Source organism: Erythranthe guttata, chromosome 8 (genome assembly GCF_056151865.1).
Source record: "Erythranthe guttata isolate IM_541 chromosome 8, IM_541, whole genome shotgun sequence".
Lineage (NCBI taxonomy): Eukaryota > Viridiplantae > Streptophyta > Magnoliopsida > Lamiales > Phrymaceae > Erythranthe > Erythranthe guttata.
Window position 1 is genome coordinate 12236837 of NC_142540.1, and position 17531 is coordinate 12254367.

The 17531-nt window shown below is 36.3% G+C and overlaps 1 long non-coding RNA gene across 1 annotated transcript; it reads left to right on the forward strand.

The window, feature by feature from the left end:
• The first annotated feature begins 14824 nt into the window (after positions 1 to 14824).
• On the forward strand, positions 14825 to 17161 carry LOC148768519 (uncharacterized). Its single transcript, XR_016032859.1, has 2 exons — positions 14825 to 15005; positions 16952 to 17161. It is a non-coding gene; the product is annotated as an uncharacterized LOC148768519 (long non-coding RNA).
• Positions 17162 to 17531: the final 370 nt, after the last annotated feature.

Here is a 17531-nt window from a genome sequence, read left to right on the forward strand (position 1 = left end):
TGACATCGGCATACTTGAGTCGGTGCTCATACTAGATGAGTTCACTGAAGTCCCTCGCCCTAGAAATCTATAAGTGGTTCTCATTCATTGAGTAATAGGTTTCTAAGATATAGTTGTACACCATTAGTCCTTAAGACCCAGACATCATCGTGACTTCAATAGAGGACCAATTGAATCGTGACCTGTCCCTGAGTCCCACAGCGGACCACTCCAAGGGCCAACGTTCGTGCAATCCGAAATCTAGTGTGAAGTATGTGCATTGTAGTAGGGGATTCTAGCGCTTGAGTTGTCATGGATGTCCTGTGTGTTCTAACGGTTTATAATCCAAGGAATCGTACTGTACGCTAACTATATCATAAGGTTCTTGCAGGCACTTCACTTGTATATCAGGGAATCATGATGCGTAGTTGCTAGACGCCAATATTGATTCGTTGGGCACCGATTTGATCGGCGATTAAGTAAAATGAGTTTTACTCTAATCGGGACTCTTGGGAGGAGTTCGTATAAAAACAATGTGTTGTTCGAATCACAAAGAGTTGTGAGCCCACGGCTAGCATACACCTGAACCATTGATGGTCACACTTCTCGTGTAATACGGATCCTTGATAACAATGAGCATAGGTTAATATGTTAATCTTTGCAAAGTTGGAGGTCAATATGATTGAGTCCAAGATTCGTGATTGTGGATTACGAGTCGGAATGAACGTAGAGAAAGAGACATGCGGAAATTAGTGAACTTTCTAAATTGGGAAGTTTCCCGATTTAACAGGTCCACTGTAGTGGAAGTTTCCACTTTTGGAAATTGGAAATTTCGAAGAGGCACTCGTATCGACGAGGACTTTAAGCTCACCACAAATATAATTTTGTTATAATTTTGTGAACGATCGTTTACTAGAAATGAGGCCGACAAGGGAATGAGCTTAATGCATCAGTGGGTCAAGCCCAATGACTTAAACCCACAAGGGTTGAGAACCCTAGTATAAATAGACCTCAAAACAAGAGTTTGAGATCAGATTTTTGCTCCAAAAACCATAGCCGTCCAGCCCTAGCCACCCAAGCCTCTCGGCCGCCGCTGCCCCGCCGCACCGGCGCCGTTCGCCGCCGGTTTTTCTCTTCTCTTTCTCTCGTATTTCCCTTGTTATCTAACCCCTTTGTATCTAGTGCTACAGTAAGGGGAGATCCGTTTATTTGAGGTGAAACCTGATTGGAGAGAAGTTGCAGCCCCGAAGACATCGCTGCACCGCCCCACGCGTCGCTGCATCGCCCACGCGCCGTCGCCACTGATTCGCACGCGCCGCCGTAGCCTCACCGTCGGACCAGCTGCTGTTTGGTGGTATTCCTGCAGCCCCTAGGAGTGGTATAACGCAGCTTGTACGGGTTTGAGTTCGGATTTCGATTCGTCGAAATCTCACGCTACAAGAGGTAATTAAATCGGAACTTTCGTAAATTTGATTCGAACATGTTTGTGTGAATTTTAATTTCCGAGCATGAGTAATGTGTGATTACGTGTTTCGATTTTTGCAATATGATGAACAAGCATGTTTTATATTTTTCGGTTTTACATGTTTTGATAAAAATCGATAATTACCATGTGTATGGCGGAAGCGTTAAGGTACGTTGACTATGTGATTAATTTATGCATGTAATCGAAACTAGTTCGATCTAAAAAAAAATTATATTCCGCTGCGTATACATGCACGATCCACAACAGTGGTATCAGAGCCACGGGTTAATTGTTTATTTGTCAACGTGTTTATCGCTTTCGAAAGCATGCTTCGATTTGTTGAATTGTTGAATTTTTGGTGTTATCAAATTGGGTGATTTAATATTAATTGAATATTTTGAATATTTTCAGAAAATATAAAAAAATTTTAATTTAAAAATTCGGATTTTTTCTGCTGTTATTATCGGGCTTCAGCTGACCGGTCAACACATACAAAAAAAAAAAAATTGATTTTCTGATATTAATATTAAAATTAATTGATTTTTAATTTTTGAAATTATTTATCAATTAAACCCAATTATATAATTGATCCATTAATTTAATTTGAATTCAAAGAATAGTGTTGGATTCATAATTTAATTTAATCGTTAAATTAGTTTAATTAATGGAACACAAATTAAATGGCCAATAATTAATAGACTTCATTCTTATTTGATTGATTTATGAATGAAGGGAGTCCGTTAATTATGTTTGCAATTAATCTTATTAATTATATAATTCATGAGATGAATGATTGTAATTAAGTGCGATGATGATCGTATGTCTCTCTTAGGATCAATATGCGTTTCCACATACCTAGAGAACATAGTTGTAGGAATCACAAACGATCATAAACTAATACTTCCGATGAGCTAATAAGATTTAATAAATAAAATCCCTCATTCTTAATCAAATCCCTCATTCTTAATCAAGAATAATTATCAAGCTATAAAGAAAAACCAAATTGTTGAATTTTTCTTTCCTTCTACCAACAATTAAATTATGTGTAGCCTCTCATAATAGTGCAGTAAGTCGTGTTAGCGGGGAGTGCTATTATGGGATAAGCTGTAATTTAATTGACATTAGATGGAGATACGGTCATAGATAAAATTCTATTGGATTAATGTGGCCGGCTAGATTAACTAGGGATTGAATTAGTTTGATATAGTTGGATCTATGACATCTCATATTGGTAGGCTAGACTTGACACACGAAGATTTTGATATTCGCTAGATTAACTTAGGTCATTATCAAGTGTGAGGTAAATCAAACTTTAGGGTCACATAGTGATGTGATTGATAGTACTTTACCTTTAGGCTTCTGTAATCGGGATAGATTAATTACGGGTTACATTAGCGCTATTGGACCTAAAGGCCATTAAAGAAAAATAAGTTTTCTCGATTGTCTGCTAGAGGGTGGTGGAATTCGATAAAATTAGTGGGAGAACAATTAAAACATAAAAGTCCAAAATTTTAATGAACGCCCCCCTCGCTGCTAGAGCGTCTCTATGTGCTCAATGAACGCCCCCCCCCCCCCCCCCCCCGCTGCTCTCCCTGCGACTACTACTGCTGACGAGACTGCCACTTTCGAGGCATGGAAGAAGGACGACCTCCATGCGAGGTGCTACATGCTAGCATCCATGGTGCCAGAGCTCGCGAGGAAGTATGAGTCTCACGTGCATGATTATGATATCAAGCATCATCTTGAAAGCATGTACAGTGAGAATACTAGAGCATCGAGGTACTCAGCTACCAAGGGGTTGATCACCATGAGGCTGCGTGAAGGGGCTTCGGTCCACCAGCACGGTCTCAAGATGATCACTCTCCTTCGTGAAGGGGCTTCGGTCCACGAGGCCGACAAAGGAATGGGCTTAATGCATCAGTGGGTCAAGCCCAATGACTTAAACCCACAAGGGTTGAGAACCCTAGTATAAATAGACCTCAAAATGAGAGTTTGAGATCAGATTTTTACTCCAAAAACCCTAGCCGTCCAGCCCTAGCCGCCCAAGCCTCTCGGCCGCCGCCGCACCGGCGCCGTTCGCCGCCGGTTTTTCTCTTGTCTTTCTCTCGTATTTCCCTTGTTATCTAACCCCTTTGTATCTAGTGCTACAGGAAGGGGAGATCCGTTTATTCGAGGTGAAACCTGATTGGAGAGAAGGTGCAGCCCCGAAGACATCGCTGCACCGCCCCACGCGCCGCTGCATCGCCCACGCGCCGCCGCCACTGATTCGCACGCGCCGCCGTCGCCTAACCGTCGGACCAGCTGCTGTTTGGTGGTATTCCTGCAGCCCCTAGGAGTGGTATAACGCAGCTTGTATGGGTTTGAGTTCGGATTTCGATTCGTCGAAATCTCACGCTACAAGAGGTAATTAAATCGGAACTTTCGTAAATTTGATTCGAACATGTTTGTGTGAATTTTAATTTACGAATATGAGTAATGTGTGATTACATGTTTCGATTTTTGTAATATGATGAACAAGCATGTTTTATATTTTTTCGGTTTTACATGTTTTGATAAAAATCGATAATTACCATGTGTATGGCGGAAGCGTTAAGGTACGTTGACTATGTGATTAATTTATGCATGTAATCGAAACTAGTTCGATCCAAAAAAAATTTATATTCCGCTGCGTATACAAAGAATTGGTGCTAACTTGATTTAAAATACTCTTGCATGTGAAGATCTAGTGTATTTACTTGAATAAATGTAAAGATGAAAGTCTTGAATTTTATTCTTATAAAAATGCTAGATTTAATGATCCTTTGATGTTAGATTGTCTTTGCATGTTCAGATTTCGGTTACTTTATGTTTTTATGGCTAAATGATTTTGTGAAACTTTATGTGTATTTTCTATGTGCTCTTGCTCGCTTATGTGAATCATTGGGGGTGAGGATGAGAGAAGGGTAAGTAGAAGGGTGCATCTATGGGTGCATTAGTGTCATGAATTTTTAAAAGATAAATCTATGATGGAAATTCTTTCGAGGTTACGGTAAATTTCCCGGGTACGGCGAGTCGGTACCGTAGGGCCTAGGGGTGGTTTGATCCCACGTAGATAGACAGATTCGAAATACATGAGGTTATTTACCGGTAACTTAGATTGACTTTTCCTAGGGATTCCCGATGATTTTTCATGTCATGCATGTTGCATAATGGTGTTGAGGATATAGATGGGAAAATCTCACTATATGGTCTTGGGATCGTAGGGTTATAAAGGTGGGAAATTCTCCTTCTATAATCTTCGATACGTGTCATGGCATAGGGTTATAAAGGTGGGATATTCTCACTATATGGTCTTGGGATCATAGGGTTATAAAAGTGGGAATTATCTCACTCTATGCGTGTGACAATTATGTGATGAAAAACTCTATATGTATGATCCATGTGTTATGTGTATTCGATAATACTTCAAGATTCTCATTGAGTCCTCAAAGGCTCATATAGGTGTTGTAAGTTTGTAGGTATACCCGATTTGGAGGCCGAGGAGTGAAGTTAAGAATCGAGGTCGAGAATCAGAAGGAGATCGTATGGAGGGGTTGTGGATTGTGTTGGATCTTAATTTAGTTATGTGGTTTTATTTGTATAATATGCTTGTAAAAACTTTCGATACGGTTTTAGGTATTTTCTACTGCTTGCTTCCACCGATCGGTGGGAATTATTAAAAGACGATATGTGTAATAGTAATTAGGATTACCCCATTTTAGATATTAATCCGTAATTAGGATTACTCACGCAAAAGTGCATTCGCAAAAAGGATCATGAAAACACAAACTACAATTCTAGTACATTAATACAAATCAACAAACATGCACAAACACACTCGCTCAAATGGGCATGCACAAAGGTACATGTCAAAACACATGCGCAAAATTGCATTCGCAACAACGTTCTTAAAAACACGACCTACAACACTAGGACTTTAATACGCATAACCAAACAACAGCAAAAACACTAGATACAAATGATACAGTGGAGTGTAGAAATAACACTCTACGTTTACGTTTACGTGGATATTTTTTGAATTAATTTTTATTTATGTTTTATTTGGTGGAATTAGTATCTTATAGGTACAAATCGATAATTAGAAGAGAGGATCCCTCAACATCTTTGGTAGTATCCACGAAGTCGAGCATAACTTTCTCATCCATACTCTAAATCAATTGGTTCCGGCGGCCTTAACAAGCTATTTAAGCTGGCTACAATTCTTGTCTGACTTCAAATTTCCAAATTTTGAATCGAACATGCTCAAAATTTGATTCCAAACGCGATCATGAAAATACGTGCTACAGTTTGAGGACATGAATGCGCATCAAGAAACATGCACAAAACCACTCGCTAGAAAAGATACGCACATAAGTAAAAGTACAAAAGCATACACAAAAGTACTCACACAAAAGTGCATTCGCAAAAAGGATCATGAAAACACAAACTACAATCCTAGGACATTAATACAAATAAACAAACATGCACAAACACACTCGCTGCAATGGACATAAAGAAACGTACATGTAAAAAAACATGCGCAAAAGTGCATTCGCAACAATGTTCTTAAAAACACGAACTACAAGACTAGGACTTTAATACGCATAACCAAACAACATCAAGAACACTAGATACAGAAGATATAGAGGAGTGTAGAAATAACACTCTACGTTTACGTTTACGTGGATTTTTTTTTGGATTAGTTTATGTCTTTATATTAATTGGTGGATTTAGTATCTTAAAGATATAAGTCGAAAATTAGAAGAGAGGATCCCTCAACATCTTTGGTAGTATCCACGAAGTCGAGCATAACTTTCTCATCCATACTCTAAATCAATTGGTTCCGGCGGCCTTAACAAGCTATTTAAGCTGGCTACAATTCTTGTCTGACTTCAAATTTCCAAATTTTGAATCGAACATGCTCAAAATTTGATTCCAAACGCGATCATGAAAATACGTGCTACAGTTTGAGGACATGAATGCGCATCAAGAAACATGCACAAAACCACTCGCTAGAAAAGATACGCACATAAGTAAAAGTACAAAAGCATACACAAAAGTACTCACACAAAAGTGCATTCGCAAAAAGGATCATGAAAACACAAACTACAATCCTAGGACATTAATACAAATAAACAAACATGCACAAACACACTCGCTGCAATGGACATAAAGAAACGTACATGTAAAAAAACATGCGCAAAAGTGCATTCGCAACAATGTTCTTAAAAACACGAACTACAAGACTAGGACTTTAATACGCATAACCAAACAACATCAAGAACACTAGATACAGAAGATATAGAGGAGTGTAGAAATAACACTCTACGTTTACGTTTACGTGGATTTTTTTTTGGATTAGTTTATGTCTTTATATTAATTGGTGGATTTAGTATCTTAAAGATATAAGTCGAAAATTAGAAGAGAGGATCCCTCAACATCTTTGGTAGTATCCACGAAGTCGAGCATAACTTTCTCATCCATACTCTAAATCAATTGGTTCCGGCGGCCTTAACAAGCTATTTAAGCTGGCTACAATTCTTGTCTGACTTCAAATTTCCAAATTTTGAATCGAACATGCTCAAAATTTGATTCCAAACGCGATCATGAAAATACGTGCTACAGTTTGAGGACATGAATGCGCATCAAGAAACATGCACAAAACCACTCGCTAGAAAAGATACGCACATAAGTAAAAGTACAAAAGCATACACAAAAGTACTCACACAAAAGTGCATTCGCAAAAAGGATCATGAAAACACAAACTACAATCCTAGGACATTAATACAAATAAACAAACATGCACAAACACACTCGCTGCAATGGACATAAAGAAACGTACATGTAAAAAAACATGCGCAAAAGTGCATTCGCAACAATGTTCTTAAAAACACGAACTACAAGACTAGGACTTTAATACGCATAACCAAACAACATCAAGAACACTAGATACAGAAGATATAGAGGAGTGTAGAAATAACACTCTACGTTTACGTTTACGTGGATTTTTTTTTGGATTAGTTTATGTCTTTATATTAATTGGTGGATTTAGTATCTTAAAGATATAAGTCGAAAATTAGGTGTCCATGAAGCAAAAATGATCAAAGAGTAAGAAAAGAGTTGCAATTAGGAAAATAAAATCAAATTAGAAGAGAGGATCCCTCAACATCTTTGGTAGTGTCCACGAAGTCGAGCATAAATTTCTCATCCGGACACCAAATCAACTGGTTCCGGCGGTAATAGAAAGCTATTTCAGCTTGCTACAATTCTTGTCTGACATCGAATTTCCCAATTCGGACTCGAACATGGTTAAAATTGGATTCCAAAAGCGATCATGAAATTACGTACTACAGTTCAAGGACATGAATGCGCATCAAGAAACATGCACAAAAACACTCGCTAGAAAAGATACGCACATAAGTAAAAGTACAAAAGCATGCACTAAAGTACTCACGCAAAACTGCATTCGCAAAAAGGATCATGAAAACACAAACTACAATCCATTAATACAAATCAACAAACATGCACAAACACACTCGCTCCAATGGACATGCACTAACGTACATGTAAAAAACATGCGCAAAAGTGCATTCGCAACAATGTTCGTAAAAACACTACAAGAATAGGACTTTAATACGCATAACCAAACAACAGCAAAAACATGAGATACAGAAGATACAGAGGAGTGTAGAAATAACACTGTACGTTTACGTTTACGTGGATTTTTTTTGGATTAATTTATGTCTCTGTTTTAATTGGTTGATTTAGTATGTTAAAGATACAAATCGAAAATTAGGTGTCCATGAAGCTAAAATGATCAAATAGTAAGAAAAGAGTTGCAATTAGGAAAATAAAAGCAAATTAGAAGAGAGGATCCCTCAACATCTTTGGTAGAGTCCACGAAGTCGAGCATAACTTTCTCATCCAGACTACAAATCGACTTGTTTCGTCGGCATTATAAAGCTATTTAAGCTGGCTACAATTCCTGTCTGACCTCAAATTTCCAAATTCGGACTCGAACACGGTCAAAATTGGATTCCAAAAGCGATCATCAAAATACGTGCTACAGTTCAAGGACATGAATGCGCATCAAGAAACGTCCACAAAAACATTCACTAGAAAAGATACGCACATAAATAAAAGTACAAAAGCATGCACAAAAGTACTCACGCAAAAGTGCATTCGCAAAAAGGATCTTGAAAACACAAAGTACAATCCTAGGACTTTAATACAAATCAACAAACATGCACAAACACACTCGTTCAAATGGACATGCACAAAGGTACATGTAAAAAAACATGCGCAAAAGTGCATTCGCAACAACGTTCTTAATAACACGAACTACAACACTAGGACTTTAATACGCATCACCAAACAACAGCAAAAACACTAGATACAAATGATACAGTGGAGTGTAGAAATAACACTCAACGTTTACGTTTACGTGGATTTGTTTTTGGATAAATTTATATTTCTGTTTAATTGGTGGATTTAGTATCTTATAGGTACAAGTCGAAAATTAGTTGTCCATGAAGCAAAAATGATCAAAGATTAAGAAAAGGGTTACAATTAGCAAAATAAAATCAAACCAGAAGAGAGGATCCCTCAACATCTTTGGTAATGTCCACGAAGTCGAGCATAACTTTCTCATCCGGACTCCAAATCAACTTGTTCCGGCGAGCATTGGAAACCATTTTTAGCTGGCTACAATTCTTGTCTGACGTCAAATTTCCAAATTCGGACTCGAACATGGTCAAAATTGGATTCCAAAAGCGATCATGAAATTACGTACTACAGTTTGAGGACATGAATGCGCATCAAGAAACATGCACAAAAACACTCGCTAGAAAATATACGCACATAAGTAAAAGTACAAAAGCATGCACAAAAGTACTCACGCAAAACTGCATCCGCGAAAAGGATCATGAAAACACAAACTACAATCCTAGGACATTAATACAAATCTACAAACCTGCACAAACATACTCGCTCAAATGGACATGCACAAACGCGCATGTAAAAAAACATGCGCAAAAGGGCATTCACAACAACGTTCTTAAAAACAGGAACTACAACACAAGGACTTTAATACGCCAAACCAAACAAAAGCAAAAACACTAGATACAAAAGATACAGTGGAGTGTAGAAATAACACTCTACGTTTACGTTAACGTGGATTTTTTTTTGGATTAATTTATATTTTTCTGTTTTAATTGGTGGATTTAGTATCTTATAGGTACAAATCAATAATTAGGTGTCCATGAAGCAAAAATTATTAAGTGTAAGAAAAGAGTTGCAATTAGGAAAATATAATCAAATTACAAGAGAGGATCCCTCAACATCTTTGGTAGTGTCCACGAAGTCGAGCATAACTTTCTCATCCATACTCCAAATCAACTTGTTCTGGCGGCCTTAAAAAGCTATTTCAGCTGGCTACAATTCGTGTCTGATTTCAAATTTCCAAATTCGGACTCGAACATGCTCAAAATTTTATTCCAAAAGCGATCATGAAAATACTTTCTATAGTTCGAGGACATGAATGCGCATCAAGAAACATGCACAAAAACACTCGCTAGAAAAGATACGCACATAAGTAAAAGTACAAAAGCATGCACAAAAGTACTCACGCAAAAGTGCATTCGCAAAAAGGATCACGAAAACACAAACAACAATCCTAGGACATTAATACAAATCAACAAACATGCACAAACACACTCGCTCCAATGGACATGCACAAACGTACATGTAAAAAATTATGCGCAAAAGTGCATTCACAACAACGTTCTTAAAAATACGAACTACAACACTAAGACTTTAATACGCATAACCAAACAACAGCAAAAACACAAGATACAAAAGATACAGTGGAGTGTAAAAATAACACTCTACGTTTATGTTTACGTGGATTCTTTTTTTGGATTAATTTATATTTCTGTTTAAATTTGTGGATTTAGTATCCTATAGGTACAAATCGATAATTAAGTGTCCATGAAGTAAAAATGATCAAAGAGTAATAAAAGAATTGCAATTAGGAAAATAAAATCAAATTAGAAGAGAGAATCCCTCAACATCTTTGGTAGTGTCCACGAAGTCGAGCATAACTTTCTCATCCGGACTCCAAATCAACTTGTTCCGGCGGGCATTGGCAAGCCTTTTCAGCTGGCTACAATTCTTGTCTGACGTCAAATTTCCAAATTCGGACTCGAACATGGTCAAAATTGGATTCCAAAAGCGATCATGAAATTACGTACTACAGTTTGAGGACATGAATGCGCATCAAGAAACATGCACAAAAACACTCGCTAGAAAATATACGCACATAAGTAAAAGTACAAAAGCATGCACAAAAGTACTCACGCAAAACTGCATCCGCGAAAAGGATCATGAAAACACAAACTACAATCCTAGGACATTAATACAAATCTACAAACCTGCACAAACATACTCGCTCAAATGGACATGCACAAACGCACATGTAAAAAAACATGCGCAAAAGGGCATTCACAACAACGTTCATAAAAACAGGAACTACAACACAAGGACTTTAATACGCCAAACCAAACAAAAGCAAAAACACTAGATACAAAAGATACAGTGGAGTGTAGAAATAACACTCTACGTTTACGTTAACGTGGATTTTTTTTTGGATTAATTTATATTTTTCTGTTTTAATTGGTGGATTTAGTATCTTATAGGTACAAATCAATAATTAGGTGTCCATGAAGCAAAAATTATTAAGTGTAAGAAAAGAGTTGCAATTAGGAAAATATAATCAAATTACAAGAGAGGATCCCTCAACATCTTTGGTAGTGTCCACGAAGTCGAGCATAACTTTCTCATCCATACTCCAAATCAACTGGTTCTGGCGGCCTTAAAAAGCTATTTCAGCTGGCTACAATTCGTGTCTGATTTCAAATTTCCAAATTCGGACTCGAACATGCTCAAAATTTTATTCCAAAAGCGATCATGAAAATACTTTCTATAGTTCGAGGACATGAATGCGCATCAAGAAACATGCACAAAAACACTCGCTAGAAAAGATACGCACATAAGTAAAAGTACAAAAGCATGCACAAAAGTACTCACGCAAAAGTGCATTCGCAAAAAGGATCACGAAAACACAAACAACAATCCTAGGACATTAATACAAATCAACAAACATGCACAAACACACTCGCTCCAATGGACATGCACAAACGTACATGTAAAAAATTATGCGCAAAAGTGCATTCACAACAACGTGCTTAAAAATACGAACTACAACACTAAGACTTTAATACGCATAACCAAACAACAGCAAAAACACAAGATACAAAAGATACAGTGGAGTGTAAAAATAACACTCTACGTTTACGTTTACGTGGATTCTTTTTTTGGATTAATTTATATTTCTGTTTAAATTGGTGGATTTAGTATCTTATAGGTACAAATCGATAATTAAGTGTCCATGAAGTAAAAATGATCAAAGAGTAATAAAAGAATTGCAATTAGGAAAATAAAATCAAATTAGAAGAGAGAATCCCTCAACATCTTTGGTAGTGACCACGAAGTCGAGCATAACTTTCTCATCCGGACTCCAAATCAACTTGTTCCGGCGGGCATTGGCAAGCCTTTTCAGCTGGCATGGTCAAAATTGGATTCCAAAAGCGATCATGAAATTACGTACTACAGTTTGAGGACATGAATGCGCATCAAGAAACATGCACAAAAACACTCGCTAGAAAATATACGCACATAAGTAAAAGTACAAAAGCATGCACAAAAGTACTCACGCAAAACTGCATCCGCGAAAAGGATCATGAAAACACAAACTACAATCCTAGGACATTAATACAAATCTACAAACCTGCACAAACATACTCGCTCAAATGGACATGCACAAACGCACATGTAAAAAAACATGCGCAAAAGGGCATTCACAACAACGTTCTTAAAAACAGGAACTACAACACAAGGACTTTAATACGCCAAACCAAACAACAGCAAAAACACTAGATACAAAAGATACAGTGGAGTGTAGAAATAACACTCTACGTTTACGTTAACGTGGATTTTTTTTTGCATTAATTTATATTTTTCTAATTTAATTGGTGGATTTAGTATCTTATAGGTACAAATCAATAATTAGGTGTCCATGAAGCAAAAATTATTAAGAGTAAGAAAAGAGTTGCAATTAGGAAAATATAATCAAATTAGAAGAGAGGATCCCTCAACATCTTTGGTAGTGTCCACGAAGTCGAGCATAACTTTGTCATCCATACTCCAAATCAACTGGTTCTGGCGGCCTTAAAAAGCTATTTCAGCTGGCTACAATTCGTGTCTGATTTCAAATTTCCAAATTCGGACTCGAACATGCTCAAAATTTTATTCCAAAAGCGATCATGAAAATACTTTCTATAGTTCGAGGACATGAATGCGCATCAAGAAACATGCACAAAAACACTCGCTAGAAAAGATATGCACATAAGTAAAAGTACAAAAGCATGCACAAAAGTACTCACGCAAAAGTGCATTCGCAAAAAGGATCACGAAAACACAAACAACAATCCTAGGACATTAATACAAATCAACAAACATGCACAAACACACTCGCTCCAATGGACATGCACAAACGTACATGTAAAAAATTATGCGCAAAAGTGCATTCACAACAACGTTCTTAAAAATACGAACTACAACACTAAGACTTTAATACGCATAACCAAACAACAGCAAAAACACAAGATACAAAAGATACAGTGGAGTGTAAAAATAACACTCTACGTTTACGTTTACGTGGATTCTTTTTTTGGATTAATTTATATTTCTGTTTAAATTGGTGGATTTAGTATCCTATAGGTACAAATCGATAATTAAGTGTCCATGAAGTAAAAATGATCAAAGAGTAAGAAAAGAATTGCAATTAGGAAAATAAAATCAAATTAGAAGAGAGAATCCCTCAACATCTTTGGTAGTGTCCACGAAGTCGAGCATAACTTTCTCATCCGGACTCCAAATCAACTTGTTCCGGCTGCATTAGAAAGCTATTTCAGCTGGCTACAATTCTTGCTTGACATCAAATTTCCAAATTCGGACTCGAACATGGTCAAAGTTGGATTCCAAAAGCGATCATGAAGTTACGTACTACAGTTCGAGGACATGAATGCGCATCAAGAAACATGCACAAAAACACTCGCTAGAAAAGATACGCACATAATTAAAAGTACTGAAGCATGCACTAAAGTACTCATGCAAAACTGCATTCGCACAAAGGATCATGAAAACACAAACTACAATCATAGAACATTAATGCAAATCGACAAACCTGCACAAACACACTCGCTCAAGTGGACATGCACAAAAGTACATGTAAAAAAACATGCGCAAAAGTGCATTTGCAACAACGTTCTTAAAATCACTAACTACAACACTAGGACTTTAATCTGCATAACCAAACAACAGCAAAAACAGTAGATACAAAATATATAGTGGAGTGTAGAAATAACACTCTACGTTTACGTTTACGTGGATTTTTTTTGGATTAATTTATATTTTTATTTTAATTGGTGGATTTAGTATCTTATAGGTACAAGTCGAAAATTAGGTGTCCATGAAGCAAAAATTGTAACACCCCACCTTTCCAAAACCCGAAAATCCTAAAACCCGGGATTAATATTCCTAACTCGAGAAAACCCTTAGGAAATATTATTACGTGATTATATGCATTACGTGAATTTAACTATACTATTTACGTGAATAATTACATGTGTTATTACATGTGTGATTTATATGATTTAAATTTTCGTAAATTGAAATCCTAGGAATTTCGTACATACGTGAATTATGTGAATAATTACGTATTTTATTTGTTTGCTAAAATTACATGGTAAATTATGTGGAATATATATATATATATATATATATATATATATATATACCTATATGCACACGTACATACATGCATGCATACTTATACATACATATATGCTAACATTTACATTATGCATTTAAATATATAGATATATATATATATATATATATATATATATTTGTCCGAAATTGTGTGAGTGTGTGTGTGTTCGGATGGTGTGTGTGTGTGTGTTAAGATGCAAGTTGTGATATGAATTAAATAAATAAATTATGTTAATTAGGCATGCACTTACACTTGGCAAATACTAATCATTTTACCTAAGCCTACACTCCACACCCTCATTAGTAAGATGAAGAGACACCTTCATCTCTTTTCCTTCCAACGCATCTACACTTACTTGTCTCTCTCCCCTCTCCCCACCGAGACAAATCACCACCACCATCGGCCTCTCCTCTCTCCACCTCACCTGACGATTTCAAAAGAATTCCCCACATAAACATGAGAGTTCCTTATTTAACTCTTGCCATAGACTACTCCAAAAATACCATCAAAACCACTTGCCTCCTTACGGGAGATCACAACTCCTCCCTCCTTGAAGCTCACACCATTTCCTTCACAATCAAGGTGGCTTGGTTGGACTTCGGTGCTTGAAAGCCCCCTCCCTTTCGGCTATTTTCTTTCTTCGATTTTAAGGTAAGAAATTCGATTTCTTGCTGCAATTAAGAGACATCAATAGTATTGAAAGGATTTTCATGAAATTTTAAAAGATTGGGGAAGATTTCGAAAATTTAGGGCTTTTTGAAGAAAAATAGAAAATGAGTGTTTCTTGTTAAATTCTTGTTCTTGCATGCATAATCTATGTTGATAGTGGTTAGATACAATTTTTATTGGCCAAAAGCCTTAAAATTATCAGATTTCAAAAAGGGGTTTTCAAGAAAAATGGATTTTTAACTTTTTGTGGTTGCATGTGTAGATCTTCGAAAGTTTGGGCCAAATCTGTAAATTTTTGTAAAGTCTGTCCGAAAAATGTTTTCAAAACTGTTTTCCAGCACTTATTGGATAAAATTTTCGGATTTAAAGAATTTTGGTAAGAAAAAGTTGATTTTGAAATTTTAGTAGACCTGCATGTGTAGATCTTCGAAAGTTTGGGTCAAATCTGTAATTTCTGCAAAGTCTGTCCTAAAAATGTTTTCAAAACTGTTTTCAGCATTTATTGAACAAAAATTTCGGATTTAAAGAATTTTTGTAAGAAAAAGTTGATTTGGAAATTCTAGTAGGCTTGCATGTGTAGATCTAGAGATTTTGGGGTAAAATGTGTAATTTCCGAAAATTTCTGCATAAAGTAACTTTCCAACTTCATTTTCTGCATCTAGTAAAGTGGAATTTCAGATTTGTTAGGTGTTTTCATGAAAAAGTTGATTTTGAACTTCTAGTGTGGTTGCATGTGTAAATTTCGAAACCTTTGGGTCAAAACTGCAATTTCCGAAAAATCTTTCATTTTTAAAGTTTGGATCTGTTTTCCAGCTAGTACTAAATAGGAAAAAGTTTTATTTAACAAGTTTTTTTAATTAACTAGAGTTATGTTAGAGTTTTGAGATGTTAAATTGAAAAAGGGATTTTCCTAGTTTTTTTTTTATTTCAAGAAAATTCGAAACTTTGTAAAACTTTAAAATAATTTCAGAATCTGAAATTTGAGTCAGTAAGGAGTTCTAGGATTTAATTTAGGGATTTTTGAAATTAGTTTGCTAATATTTCGAAATTAGGACAATTTGCATATCATTTAACATGTTTTGTGCTTCAATGTTCATATTCTTGATTTAATGGTGATGAGTGATGAATTTTGGTATTTTGGTACTTTAATTACTGTTGGATGTGTTTAATGGCTGTGGGAAATTGATTGAAATGGATTATTACCTAGATGGGGTAATAAGTCCATTAAATGAAGGTAAAATGGTATTTGTTCTTGAGCTTGCTTTGATGAGTAATTAGTGATGTTTAATGTGTTGATTGTGCACGTGTGTGTGCTGAAAATGTGTGAAGGTGTGTGTGCTGTTTGTGCATGGTGTGTGTGCCGTGTGTGTTCATGTGTGTGAATTTGGGATTTTTGCCTAAATTACAAATATGTGGTGAATTGTGATAATTGTGTAAATTTGTGGCACTTGATTGATATTTGTGATGTCATGTGTGGGTTATAACATTATTTCGAAAAGTTGCATTAAATGATTTTTTTTGAAAGATTAATGGAATATCGGGTAATAAACAACTCGGATATAGTGGGCCGGTATCCAACTAGGATGATGTGGTAGTGGTTTGATTCCACTTAGTGAAAACGGGCTCGTAACAGGTTTATTATCCGGTACAGAAATTAATCTTTCACGGATCCGATAAACCGAAAAATGTGTTTTTCATGATTTTCACAAAAAGGGCATTTTAGTCATTTTGCATAATTACGTGATCTTGTTAAATGATGTGTTTTCGTGAGATATGTGAATTGACCGATTGCCTTGTGTTGTTGTGCGAAACGTGGGTAAGATCGGGTATACAATATTATATATTATATATAACGTATTTCCAAAGTTCGATAATACTCGGATTTCTTACTGAGCTTTATAGCTCATATAGATGTCTTTTAATTGCAGGTAGTAGTGCTAGTAATCCTCAACCGGGATGGATCGAGTAGTGGATCGAGGTCTTGCCCGGAAATTTTGGAAGACGTACGAGGACCTATGAACGATGCTAGAACTTTTGGTTATTTTCTTTTGGTGGTGTAACCCTAAACCGTAACATTTCTCTTTTCGTACTTTTGAACTCATTTTCGTTATGAATCGTACTTAATTCCTACTTTAATATAGTAAGTTTCGCAATTTACTATTTTCATGCCTTTTTTTGAATTATTCACCAAAATAACCTTTTCGAACTCTGATTTCTTCTCGAAACGAAAAATGATTATTGAGAATGTAGCACTCGAATGAGAAACCTCCTTTCGAAACTTATTCCAAAAACGAAATCTTTATTCGGCTAAAGTAACCGAAGAAAAGTTGTTCTTGAAAGTGCAAAGTTTTCATAATTGCATTTTCGCCCCATTCCAATGTTTCAAAAATTACAAAGAGATCCTTTGCTTCCGCTAGTTTAGTAAACATTCCGATAAACCGGTTCGATTTATCGCCCGACTAGAAGGGGGGGTGCTACAGCGGTGGTATCAGAGCATTGTTCATAGAT